The sequence below is a fragment of the Prionailurus bengalensis genome, chromosome A2, assembly GCF_016509475.1.
Source record: "Prionailurus bengalensis isolate Pbe53 chromosome A2, Fcat_Pben_1.1_paternal_pri, whole genome shotgun sequence".
Taxonomy (NCBI): domain Eukaryota; kingdom Metazoa; phylum Chordata; class Mammalia; order Carnivora; family Felidae; genus Prionailurus; species Prionailurus bengalensis.
Window position 1 is genome coordinate 55,603,511 of NC_057348.1, and position 13,487 is coordinate 55,616,997.

The window sequence follows — 13,487 nt, forward strand, 5'->3', positions numbered from 1 at the left end:
CATGGTTAAGTACTGTCAACATTAATTTGAAATTTGTGAAATTAAAACTGGGACAAGAAAGATCTTCATGAGAAAATACTGGTAAATATTTTGTAGGAATGTAAGGTCAAACTCTCTTGATAAAATGATGTTTTAAACAAAGAACCTCATTTTCTTCTGAAGACTTACATTATTTTTTAATAATCCAAATTAGAGGGCACTTATTAAAGAACAGTTGATTGATTTACGAAGATGAGAGAAGCAAAACTGTATTTTTAATGAAAACTCAGAGCTAAAATGTATCCCTTTATGAAGAATACAAATATGCATTACTAATGTTCTGCTCTAAAATGAGAAAATGGGGCACCTGGGTGGCTCAGTCAGTTGAGTGTCTGACTTCGGCTCAGGTCATGATCTTGCAGTTCATGAGCTCGAGCCCTGCTTTGGGTGAGCCCTGCTTCTCTATCTGCCCTTGGTCACTTGTGTGCACATACGCTCTCTCTCTCAATTAAAAATGAATAAAATAAAATAAAATAAAATAAAATAAAATAAAATAAAATGACAAAATGTAATATCTTCCTTGAGAACTGAAATGGCAAGGAAATAAATGTAACTCTATTCAGAAAAATATATGCATAACTGAAATTAATTCACTATTTCAAATGGAAAGGTTGACTATTTTTAGGAGTCACTAAATTAAAGGACTAAATATACTTATAAGAACATGTCCCTAATCTTCTAAGCTGTGGGAGATGATTAGAGCTGGATGGCTTATTAGAGGCTACCAAAAATCTTACTGTAGAGACCCGATTTGCCTCTTTCCCCAGCCTGCCTGGGATCCTGTCCATGTACTGATTCCAAGTCTGTGGAATAAAGAGGCACTTATCTGGATGGACGTGTGGGATGATCTTTGTATGTGAGAAGAACCTGCATGGTCAAAAGGAAAGAATATCCTTACTTCATCTCTCTGTAGGCCCATAATTTTAGTGTCTGTATAAAGGTGAAAAGATCTGGCTGGGGAGGACAGAACCGTGGAGTCCCTAGTAGAACATTTTACCTGTCTCTTAATCATACTTTATTCTCTCCTGGAAAATAATCTGGGAAGATCTGTGCTCAAAACTTCTCTATAAAGTTCCTTGCCATATCTGTGTGGAAAGATCAGAAGAGTCACAATCATAGTAGAAAATACCAGTTCTTTCATTTTGATCCTAAGATCAAATTAGTACAATCCCATTTCATTCCTTGTAATGCCACTCACTGGGGTGAGGGATTCCTGCCACCTGCTAGGAGTTCACAGCGGCTCTGAGTGTCCTCTTCCTGCAGGGTGTGATGGGCATCCTCACGCCTAGGTCAGTTCTGAGATGGAGCATGTAGCTCCTGAGTGTTAGTGGTCATGTACTTCATGATTTCCAAAATCATAGTTTCAGTTTTCAAGCTATGAGTCAATTTAATAAATTAATTTTTAAAAAGAAAATACAAAAGAGAAAAATAGAGGCAGAGCTGGAGGCTTAGAATTGAGGTAATCACAGGTATACTGAATGTAATTAAAGCTGAAGCATAGCCCATCTCAATTAAACTGTCTGAGGAATCTGAATAATCCAACCTTCATTCTAACTAATGGAAGTAGGAAAAATCTTGTGCTTTCTCTGAAATAAACAAGATAATATAATGCTTCAGTATCAAATGCAGTTTACACAAAATTATATAAAAAATTGTAAGACTTGTGACTAAATGGGACCTTGTGACTTATAATTGAAAGAAAATATAATCACTAGAAGCAGACCCATGGATGTTTTGGTATTGGAATTAGGAGATATACTTTAAAATAAATATTATCAATATTTTAAGGGTTAAAACAGATATAATGGATGAAAAGACAAATTGTTACTAGAGAGAAATGGAAACCTAAAAGGAACTAAATAGAAATACAAGAACTAAAATATATGATACCTACAATCTAAAATTTCAGATGCACAAGTCTGATGGAGGATTAGATACTGCAGAAAAAAAGCTTCAAGGAACTGCAAAACAAATTAACAGACATCCAAATTCATGCAAAGAGGGTAAAAAAGTTTTTAAAAATGAAACAAGGGGCGCCTGGGTGGCGCAGTCGGTTAAGCGTCCGACTTCAGCCAGGTCACGATCGCGCGGTCCGTGAGTTCGAGCCCCGCGTCGGGCTCTGGGCTGATGGCTCAGAGCCTGGAGCCTGTTTCCGATTCTGTGTCTCCCTCTCTCTCTGCCCCTCCCCCGTTCATGCTCAGTCTCTCTCTGTCCCAAAAATAAATAAACGTTCAAAAAAAGAAAAAAAATGAAACAAGCATAAGTAAGGAAAGAAGTATTCTAAAATATGTGTCATTAGAGTCTCAGAATAAGAGGGGGAAAATATTAGAAGAAAACAATGGCCAAAGTTTTCCCAAACTTGATAAAACATGTAGACCAAGAATCTGAACAAACTCTAAGAAAAACACAAATAAAATGAGACCTCAGGGGTGCCTGGGTGGCTCAGTCGGTTAAGCGTCTGACTTTAGCTCAAGTCATGATCTCACAGTCCGTGGGTTTGAGCCCTGCCTCAGGCTCTGTGCTGACAGCATGGTGCCTGCTTCGGATCCTCTGTCTCCCCATCTCTCTGTCCCTCACCCACTCGTGCTCTGTCTCTCAAAAATGAATAAATGTTAAAAAAAAAATTAACAAACAAACAAGAAAACAAATAAAAAGAAATGAAAATGAGACCTCAGCACATTACAGTGAAACTGCTTAAAAACAAAGAAAAAATCTTAAAAGCGGCCAGAAAGTAGACACATTACAATAGACAAAAAATTGTAAGAATGAAAGACAATTTACTATCAGAAATAATGCAACCAGAAGACAATAACCAATATCTGAAAAGCTAAAGAAATTTTTTCTACAGATTTCTATACCCACTGAAAATAATGGTTAATGATGATAACATTAGTGATATTTTTCCAGCTATAGTAAAACTGAGAGCATTAATCACCAGTAGAAATAAATAAAATGTATAATAAAAGATTCTTCACAGAATAAGTGATTGAAATATGGATCAAATGAATAATAAAAAATGGTAGATATGTGAAAAAAACCAAAATTATGTTTTTTCTCCTTTCTTAATTTCTTAAGTAACTAAAGAAAAAAGAATAATACAGTAATACATTGTGGGATTTATAACATTTGTACAACTAAAATATAGGACAAAGGACATAAATGGATTAAAAGGAAGTATAATGCAAAAGTCTTACATTTTATATATATACATATACACATACACTTACATTAAGTATTAACTTAGGATATGGGATAAGTTAAGGATACATATTATAATCTCTAGAGTGGTAGTTTCTGAACTTTTTGGTCATAAGAACTCTTTCCACACTTACAACTTATTAATGATACCAAAGAGCTTTTGTTCGCATAGGTTATGTTAAAAACTTAATTTTTTAGAAATGAAACTGAGTGATTCTAAAAATATTTTATATTAATTCACTAAACAATAAAAGATTTTAGAAAACATTATGTTAATTAGAAGGTATTTTAATAAAGGTAGATATATTTTTCTAAACAGAAACAAATCTACTGAGAAGATGGCCTTATGTTACATATTTACCAATCTCCTTAATGTCTGACTTAAGAGAAAAGAGCTGGATTCCTTTGTATATCACTCTCTGCAATCTTTTACGGAATAGTATCACGGCTAAAGTGTAAGGAGAAAATTTGTTATATAGATATGTCATGGGAAATGGAGGAGTATTTTTATGGCCTTTTCCGTGTACATTGTTTTTGAAATTGCATCAAAACTCACAGTGGTGGTTCGGCTCAGGTCATGATCTCACCACTCTGGTGATGGATTCCCGGGTCCGGCTCTGTGCTGACACCTCAGAGCCTGGAGCTTGTTTCGGATTCTATGTCTCCCTCTCTGTCTGCCGCTTCCTCGCGCTCTCTCTCTCTCTCTCCCTCTCAAAAATAAACATTAAAAAAAACTAAAAAAAAAAAAAACTGGCTGCTATATGGGAAAGAGACACCTTACAAATAGCAAGCATGATGTCTGAGATGTTATTCCGTTTGCAGATAAAATGGGGTATTTCATAATGATAAAAGGGTTAAAACAATTCAAGAAGACACAGTAATACTATGTGTACAACTATTTACAGAACTCTAAAATACATAAAGAAATAATGACAACACAAAAGGAAGATGTTGACAAATCCACAATTACAGATTTTTTAACTTTCCAGTTATTCATAGAATAATTTAAGACCAAAAAAATTAGTAAGAAAAGCAAAGTTTTGAATGACACATTAGTCACCTTCACTTGACTTTTTTTTTAATTTTTTTTTCAACGTTTTTTATTTATTTTTGGGACAGAGAGAGACAGAGCATGAATGGGGGAGGGGCAGAGAGAGAGGGAGACACAGAATCGGAAACAGGCTCCAGGCTCCGAGCCATCAGCCCAGAGCCTGACGCGGGGCTCGAACTCACAGACCGCGAGATCGTGACCTGGCTGAAGTCGGACGCTTAACGGACTGCGCCACCCAGGCGCCCCACACTTGACTGATTTTTATAAAATACTCCAAGAAGACATAATGATCCTTAATGTATGTGTGGCTAACAACAGGGCATCAATGTATATGATCCATAATTGGTAGAACTGAGAAGAGAAACAGATGAATCCATTATTATAACTGGAGACTTTGATGCCCTTCAATCAGAAATGGGCAAATCCAGCAAGCAGAAAATAAGAAGGACACAGTTAAACTCAGCAACATCAACAATCAACTACACATAATTGATGTCTATAGACTACTTTATTCAACAAGGGCAGAGTATACATTCTCTCAAGTTCACATGGAACATTCACAAAGACAGAGCACATCCTGGCCCATTAAACACATCTTAATCAATTTTAACAAGAGATGTTATACAATACATGCTCCAGAGCTCTGATGTAATTAAACTAGAAGCCAATAGCAGACAGATAGTGGGAAACTCCCAATTATTTGGAGATTAAACAACTACTTGTAAATAACACATGGTTCAAAATAGAAATCTCAAAAAGTTAAATAGGACTAAACAAAAATGAAAATACAACTCATCAAAATTTGTGGTAGGCAGTGAAATAAGTGCCAACAGGGGAATTCAAAACGCTGAAGGCATATATTGGAAAAGAAGAAAGATGTAAAAACCAATAATCTAAGGTTCCATCTTAAGGAATTTGAAAATAATGAGATAATTAAACTCAAAGCAAGCAGAAGTACAGAAATAATAAGTTAGAGCATAAATCAAATGAAATTGAAATAGAAAAATCAATACAGAAAATCAATGTAACCAAAATCTGGTTCTTTGAAATGATCAATAAAATTGATAAATCTCTTACCATAAATGAAAGAGAAGTCATCGCTACTGATCTAGGTATATAAAAGAATATTATGAACAACTCTAAACTTGTAAATTTGATAACCGAAATGAAATGGACTAGTTCCTTCAAAGACAGGAACCACCAAAACCCACACGAAGAGAAACATAATCTGAATGGGTCCCCATCTATTAAATAAATTGAGTCAATAACTAAAATGCTCCACAAAGAAGAAAGCGACAGGTCTGGATCATTTCACTGGTGAATTTTACCAAACACTTAAGGAAGAAATTATACCAGTATATACCAATTCTTCACAATATCTTCCAGAAAATAAAAGCAGAGGGAAGAGTTTCTAACTCATTCTATGAGACAGAATTACCCTAATACCAAAGCCAGATAAAGATATTATAAGAAAGGAAGCTACAGAACAATACGTCTTATAAATATAGATGCGAAAATCTTCAAGAAAAGATGAGCAAATCAAATCCAACAATGTGTAAAACGATTTATACACCATGACCAAATGGGATTCATTCCAGGTGTGCAAAGTTGGTTCACATTTGAAAATCGAGAAACAGGCGGGATGGGCTAAATGGGTGACAGGCACTAAGGATGGCACTTGTTGGGATGAGTGCTGGGTGTCACACGTAAGTGATGAGTCACTAAATTCTACTCCTGAAACCATTAATACACTATATGTTAACTAACTTGGATTTAAATAAAATTTTTAGAAGAAAAGAAAATCAATAAACACAAACCATCATATCAACAGGCCAGAGGAAAACAACATGTAATTGTATCAATGGATGCAGGAAAAGCATTTGACAAATTCCAACACCCATTCATGATAAATGCTCTCAACAAAGTAGCAATAGAGGGATACTTCTTCCTTCTGATAAACAGCAGCTACAAAACACATACAGTTACCATCATAGTAATGGTGAGAAATTAGATGTCTTCCCTGTGCAATCAGGAATAAGGTAAGACGTTCCTTTCACAACTTCTATTCAGCATCATGCTAGAAATCCTAACTAATGGAATAACACGAAATAACAAATACATGGAAAGGCAATAAAAGGTATACAGATTGGGAAGGAAGAAACTAAATTGTCTTTGCAGATGACAGAATTGTTTGAGTAGAACGTGCCATAGAATCAACAAAAAAACCTCCCATAACTAACAACTGATTCAAGCATGATTGCAGAATACAGGGTTAACAGACAAAAGTCAATGGTTTCCCTATATATCACCAATGAACAATGAAATTTGAAATTAAAGCCACATTACCTTGGCACACAAGAAAGAGATACTTAAGTATAAATCTAGAAAGTATATGTACAGGATCTATTTGAGAAATTCTACAATACACTGATAAAAATAAATCAGAGAAGATCTCAATAAATGAAGAGTCCAGGTGGATGGATACGAAGACTCGATATCGCCAAGATGCCAATTGTTCCCAACTTGATGTTTCCATTCAAAATAAACCCAGTCAAAATCCCAGCTACGTACTTAGTGGATATTGACAAATTGATTCTAAAGCCTATATGGAAAATTTTAAAAGATCCAGAATAAACATAAAAATACTGCAGAGGAACTAAGGCTGACACTATCCAATTTCAAGTCTTACTATAAATCTAAATAATCATGATGGCATGGTGAAAGAATTGACAAATAGTTTCATGGGAAAGAATTGGGAGCCCAGAACGAGACCAACAAAAATACAGCCGACTGATTTTTTTGACAAAGGAACAAGGCAATCCAATGAAGAAAGAACAGTGTTTTCAAAATTTGATACAGGAACAAGTGGACATTCATATGCCAACAATTAATTTAGACACAGACCTTACACCTTCACAAAAATTAACTGAAAATGGATCACAGACCTAAATACATAAGTAAAAAATACAGAGCTTTGGGAATACAACAACGGGGAAAATGTGATGACCTTGGGTTTGGTGATGAGGTTTCAGATTCAACACCAAAAGTGTAATCCATAAAAGAAAAAAAAATTAAGTTAGACTTTACCAAACTTAAACACTTATGATCTCTGAATGATACTGTTAAGTGAATGAAAAATAAGCCACACCATTTTCAAATAACATAAAAAGGGACTTGGAACCGAAACGTACGAGAATCCTTAATACTCAACAAGAAGATAGCACAGGACTGTATATAGTTGACTTCACAGGATTATATATATTTGCATACTTTAAAAGCTGCTGTCTGAGAGTCTGGCTCCCAGTCAGCCTTAAACTAGGTGCTAAATGAGATTCCTCCCCCTGGGACACTCAACATCACTCATCATCAGAGAAATGCCAATCAAAACCACAATAAAATATCCCCTTGCACCTGTCAGAATGGCTATCATCAAGAAGATGAGAAGTAAGTGTTGTCGGGATGTGTAGAAAAGGGAACCTTTGTACACTCTTAGTGGGGATGTAAATTGATTCAGCCACTATGAAAATCAATAAACTTCCTTTAAAATGTTCTTTATTTTTTTTTTTTAGTAATCTCTGCACCTAACATGGGGCTTGAACTCAAGACCCTGAGATCAAGAGTTGTGTGCCCTTCTGACTGAGCCAGCCAGGTGCCCCAATAAACTTGTTTTAAAAAACTAATTTAGAGACTAGCTGGAAAAATTTTATTGTGACAGATTTGACAACTTTAAAACAAATGGACAAATGTTTTTAAAGACACAAGTTACCACAGGTCACTCGAGAAGAAATGTATAAGTTGACTAGCCCATGGCTATCAAAGGAATTGAATTAACAATGAAAACATTCCCACGAAGGAAAATTCCTCTAAGATGCAGTTAGTGGTTAACCATACCAAATATTTAAGGAAGAAATAATGCAAATGTAATAAAATATCTTCCAGAAAATAGAAGAGTAGGGCACATTCTCAACTTGTTTTATTTAAGGCAAGCATTACCTTGATACAAAACCAAGAACATTCCAAACAAACAAACAAACAAACAAAAAAACAGAAACAAAATTCCTCATGACTATAGGCAAAAAAATTGTAAAAATAATTTAGAACACAGAATCCAGCAATACATGTAAAAAATCATAACCTTTGAAAGTGCCATTAAAGAAAGATGACATACTTAGGAATTACTTTAACGAAACCTGGAAAATCTATACACTGTAATCTATAAAACTTGTTTAGAGATATTTGAAAAGACTAAAATAAATGGTGAGATACACCATAGTCATATATCAGAAGACACAAAATTGCCTAAATTTTTGTTCTCAAATTAGTTTAGAGATTCGATGCAATCATAATCTTAGCAGTCTTTTCCACATACATTAATAAGCTTCATCTAAAATCTACATGGAGGGGCACCTGGGTGGCTCAGTCAGTTAAGCATCCGACTTCGGCTCAGGTCATGATCTCACGGTTCGTGGGTTCGAGCCCCACGTTGGGCTCTGGGCTGACAGCTCAGAGCCTGGAGCCTGCTCCGGATTCTGTGTCTCCCTCTCTCTCTGCTCCTCCCCCACTTGTGTTCTCTCTCTCTCTCTCTCTCTCTGTCTCTCAAAAGTAAATAAACATTAAAAAAATTTTTTTTTTGAAAAAAAGAAAAATGAACGTTGACCAGAACCTTACACTACAGATGAAATTAACTCAGGATAGTCACAGTCTTCAAAACTAAATCAGCTGAACTAAAAAGTCTTTTGGAGAAAACATCAGACCATATTTGCAATATTGTGTAGGCAAAGATTTCTCAGGACACAGAAAGCAATTACCATAACAGAAAAAATGATAATTAGACTTTGCAAAGACTATTCTTATTTATCATAAGTCAAAATTTCAAATATTAATATGAAAGCCATATACTAAAGGAAAATATGTGAACAATATTTATCAGCCAAATACTTGTATCCAGATTCTTTAACAACTACAACTCGATAACAAAAAGATAAACAAACCATTAACATTGGCAAAAGACATAAGCAGACATTTCACAAAGCAAGATGTCTGGACAATAAACACTAGACAACACAAAATAAACACAGGAAGAATTGCTCACTTCGTCTTTAGAGACTGCAGTAAGTACTCCAGTGATATTCCACTACACATTCGCTGGGATATTTAAAGTTAAGAACCAAACAACAAAAATGTGGCAAGGATATTAATCAACTAGAAGGCTCACATATTTCTGGGAAGAACACAAAATGGTACAATGAATGACACTTGGAAAGTTTTTGCAGTTTCTTGCTGAGTCAAACGAACACCTTTTTACTCAGCAATTCTACGTGCGGATTTATCCGAGAAAATTGAAAGCATGTCCACAAAAAAGCCAAACTTAGTTGGCAGATGTATTTGCTAGCTGATGCTCACCTGACACTACTGGAGGAGAGACCTCGGCCGTTGGCATCTGTGATCACCAACCCCCCCCCCCCCCCACAGCTTTCCACTCTTGCTTGGAATGTCTGCTTAGCAGTCACAGAGAACACTTCCCTATTTAATTAACAAATTTTTTTTTTGAGAGAGAGAGAGTGAGAGAGTGCATGAGATGGGGAGAGGGGTAGAGGGAGAGACAGGGAAAAAAATCTTAAGCAGGCTCTACACTCAGTGCATAGCCTGCTATGGGGCTCAATCCCACGAACCTGGGATCATGATCTGAACTGACATCAAGAGTTGGCCATTCAACTGACAGCCACCCAGGCGCCCCAAGTTTCCATATTTCTGATCAGGGCAGCAAATGCAGACCTGAGGATGGATCCTACATGGTCTGGATTAGTCCACATCCATGAAAGACCTGTTAATGTTTAGGGCACTTTTTAAATGAAACCTTGATTTACTAAATAGCAATGGTCTACATTTAGTCTGGATAGGAATATATTCCACCACCACCCCCCCCCCGCCCCCCGCCCAGAGCATCTTATTTTCCTCTCTTTAAACTTCTTTGTACAGAAACTTTTGTCTTCTTTCTGATTCCCTTTCTAATGAATTTAATTGGGGGAAAAATGTGAGAATCACTCAAGATCATATTGTGTAAGGATTCTGCTTTTACAGGGATGTCCTTATGAAAGTCTGCAATGGCTTTACTACCAGAAAACTCTCTGGTCAGCACCACACTGTTCCATCACGATGTGTTTCTCACCAGTGGTCTCAGAGGGATCAGAACCTGGATTTCTCAGTACCTCAGTCACAGAATGCAGAAGGTTCCCAGCTCTTTGCAGGCACCTGTTCCATCCCCCCAAAAATCTGGGGTCACCAATATGCAGGGGATGCATGTTTATAACCCATTGTGGGGCCACTGCAGGGATTCCTGGAAAATGAAAACCAATCGGCTCCAAATGGGTTTTGCTGCCTTCACCTGTTGCCAGGAGGGATATTTTTATACCTAATTTAAGTTGAGGACTTGTATGAAGCATGGAAATCATGGGATGCATGAGCAATGCTACCTAGAAACCATGAGTTTCATCTGAGAATCGACCTAGGGATGAGGGTGTCCATCACACTGTAGAGACAGGATGCTCACAGCCACTCTGAACTCACGGGAGGTGCAAGGAATCTCTTACCAAAGTAGTGGTATTACAAAGTCTGACGTGAGACTGTACTAACTTGATTTTAAGATTGAAATGAGAAAACTTAGTAAGTTCTACCATGATTGTGTTCTCTTCTGATCTCTCCACGCAGATGTGGCAAGGTAAGTGATTGGGAAAGTTTTGAGCTCAGCTCTTCCTAGGAGAGAATCAAGTAGAGTTAAGAGACAGGTAAAATGTTTCCACTGGGGACCCCATGGTTCTGCCCTCCCCCATCCTGTCCCTGTCACCTTTCTATAGACACTGAGATGACAGGCCTGTAGAAAGATGAGCTAATGACATCCTTGCCTTTAAACTGTGCAGATTCTTGGGGCGCCTGGGTGGCTCAGTCGGTTGAGTGTCCAACTTCGGCTCAAGTCATGATCTCACGGATTGTGAGTTCGAGCCCCACATTGGGCTCTGCGCTGACAGCTCAGAGCCTGGAGCTTGTTTCAGATTCTGTCTCCCTCTCTCTCTGCCCTGACCCCGCTTGTGCTCTGTCTCTCTGTCTCTAAAATAAATAAACAGTAAAAAAATATTACAAAAATATTTAAACTGTGCAGATTCTTCCGGTGTGCACAGGTCACCCTATGCATCCACCCAGATAAGTGTGAAAAACTTCCCCAGACTTTGAATCGGTGCCCGGGTAGGATCCTAGGCAGGTGGTGGAAGCGGGCAAATTGGATGTAATAGGGAAGTTTCTGGTAGCCTCTGATGAGCCATCCAGCTCTAACCATCTCCCACAGCTCAGAGGACTATTTTCTCTGCTGTGCACTGCGACCATTCATTTCTTGGAATAAAATGGCTTTCATTTATTTCCTTTATCAGTTCAGAAGGTACATATTATTATATTATCGACTCATTTTAAACTAAAACCTTACTAATTCATATTCATACTCATCTTGAAAGGGCACATTTCAGGTCTGGTCTTTATTTTTTTGGAATGTCAGAAATTTCTTTATTATTACTTGTTCTTATTAAGCACCAATTCAATACTGCAGAAAATTTCCAATTACTCTTCGACAATCCATTCTTCCCTCCCCCACCCAAATTCTTGATAAAGAGCTCTTCAAGCGAAGACACACTCTCTTCTCTCTTCTGTAAAAAACTTTATCAAATAAAGGCAAAGAAATGTGTTCATCTTGCTGTAAAATGCTGCCCATGGCTGTGGAAAAGTGTCTGCCCAGGCTCCTTTTATTGTCCAGGTCCTAAAAGACTCTCGTTCATGAACTGTCTCTTCACAAGCAAATCCACCACGTGCTGAGGGTCCAAAACTTTCTCACAAAGTCTCAGTCAAGTCTCTTGTTTCAGCTGCCGTAACAGGCCCTCATCACCTCATCATCCTGTTTGTTTGCAGGTTTGGCATAAATTGCATTAAGTGGAAAACCAGGCTCTCCAGCAGTGGGAAAATTAGTGAATCCCAGCATATATATTTCTTTCTCACTTTGGATTTTGGAATTGCACTTTTGGAGTTTCTTTAGACACTCAGAAATGCAGACAGTTATATATATATCAAGGTTCTATCAGCTTCATTCTTAATCTCATAGCTTTGGAAGAAGACATTGGCCTTGAAGTAATAAATGGTTTCATCTACAGTATCTGTATCTTTTGTCTCTTCAGGGGCAGGTCCTTTGAACTGACTTCTGAGGGGCGCCTGGGTGGCGCAGTCGGTTAAGCGTCCGACTTCAGCCAGGTCACGATCTCGCGGTCCGTGAGTTCGAGCCCCGCGTCGGGCTCTGGGCTGATGGCTCAGAGCCTGGAGCCTGTTTCCGATTCTGTGTCTCCCTCTCTCTCTGCCCCTCCCCCGTTCATGCTCTGTCTCTCTCTGTCCCAAAAATAAATAAACGTTGAACTGACTTCTGATAGGCAACAGTGCCATGTTTCCAATGAGTTTGGTGTCAGGGTCCACGAGAGAAGAGTGGTAAGCAGGCATCTGGGCACTGCCTGGGCTTCAACATACAGGAGGAGGTTGGGCATCAGGTCTAGTTCTTAATTACTCAGTTGACGTCTCTCCATGAGTCAACTAGAACTATTATTTAATAAGTGTCTTCTATAATTTGTGTAATTAAGAAAACTCAGATTCTTTATTGGGAAATAAGGTTCTTTGTTCAAAAAATTGTTTTACAAAGCAAGTTTAACCTCATAGTACTATACGATATCCACCAGTATTTTCTCACGAAAACCTTTGTTGCCCCAGTTTTAATTTCACAGATTTCAAATTAATGGCATCAGCACTTAAGCTTGTGCCCTAACAGTTAGGAAATTTCAAATCACAGGACACTGGAAGTAAGGTTGCAACTAATTAAAAATAAAGAAAACAAAGTGATGATGATAGATGTCTCTTCTGCTTGTTTAAGAACACTATCTCCCAGAAATTTGTGAGAAAGACTATTTGGGTCCATTTATCTTTTCTCTACAATTTAGTTCATGTTCATTTAACAAATTCCTCTACCCCTTTCATTTATGGATATGCCAGAACACATTTCATTAGGAAGAAAATTTACGACTCTGATCGCTATGTTTGGGTTTTAAGTTATTTTTTCAAACTTTAACTTCTCATGCATTTATTATGAAGAGGTAAATGTGAACTGATCTCCTTTCTTGTT

General features: G+C 37.3%; 1 pseudogene; it reads right to left on the minus strand.

The window, feature by feature from the left end:
• Nucleotides 1-11,797: 11,797 nt before the first annotated feature.
• LOC122486418 lies at nucleotides 11,798-12,946 on the minus strand (annotated as a pseudogene).
• Between the last annotated feature and the right edge of the window lie 541 nt (nucleotides 12,947-13,487).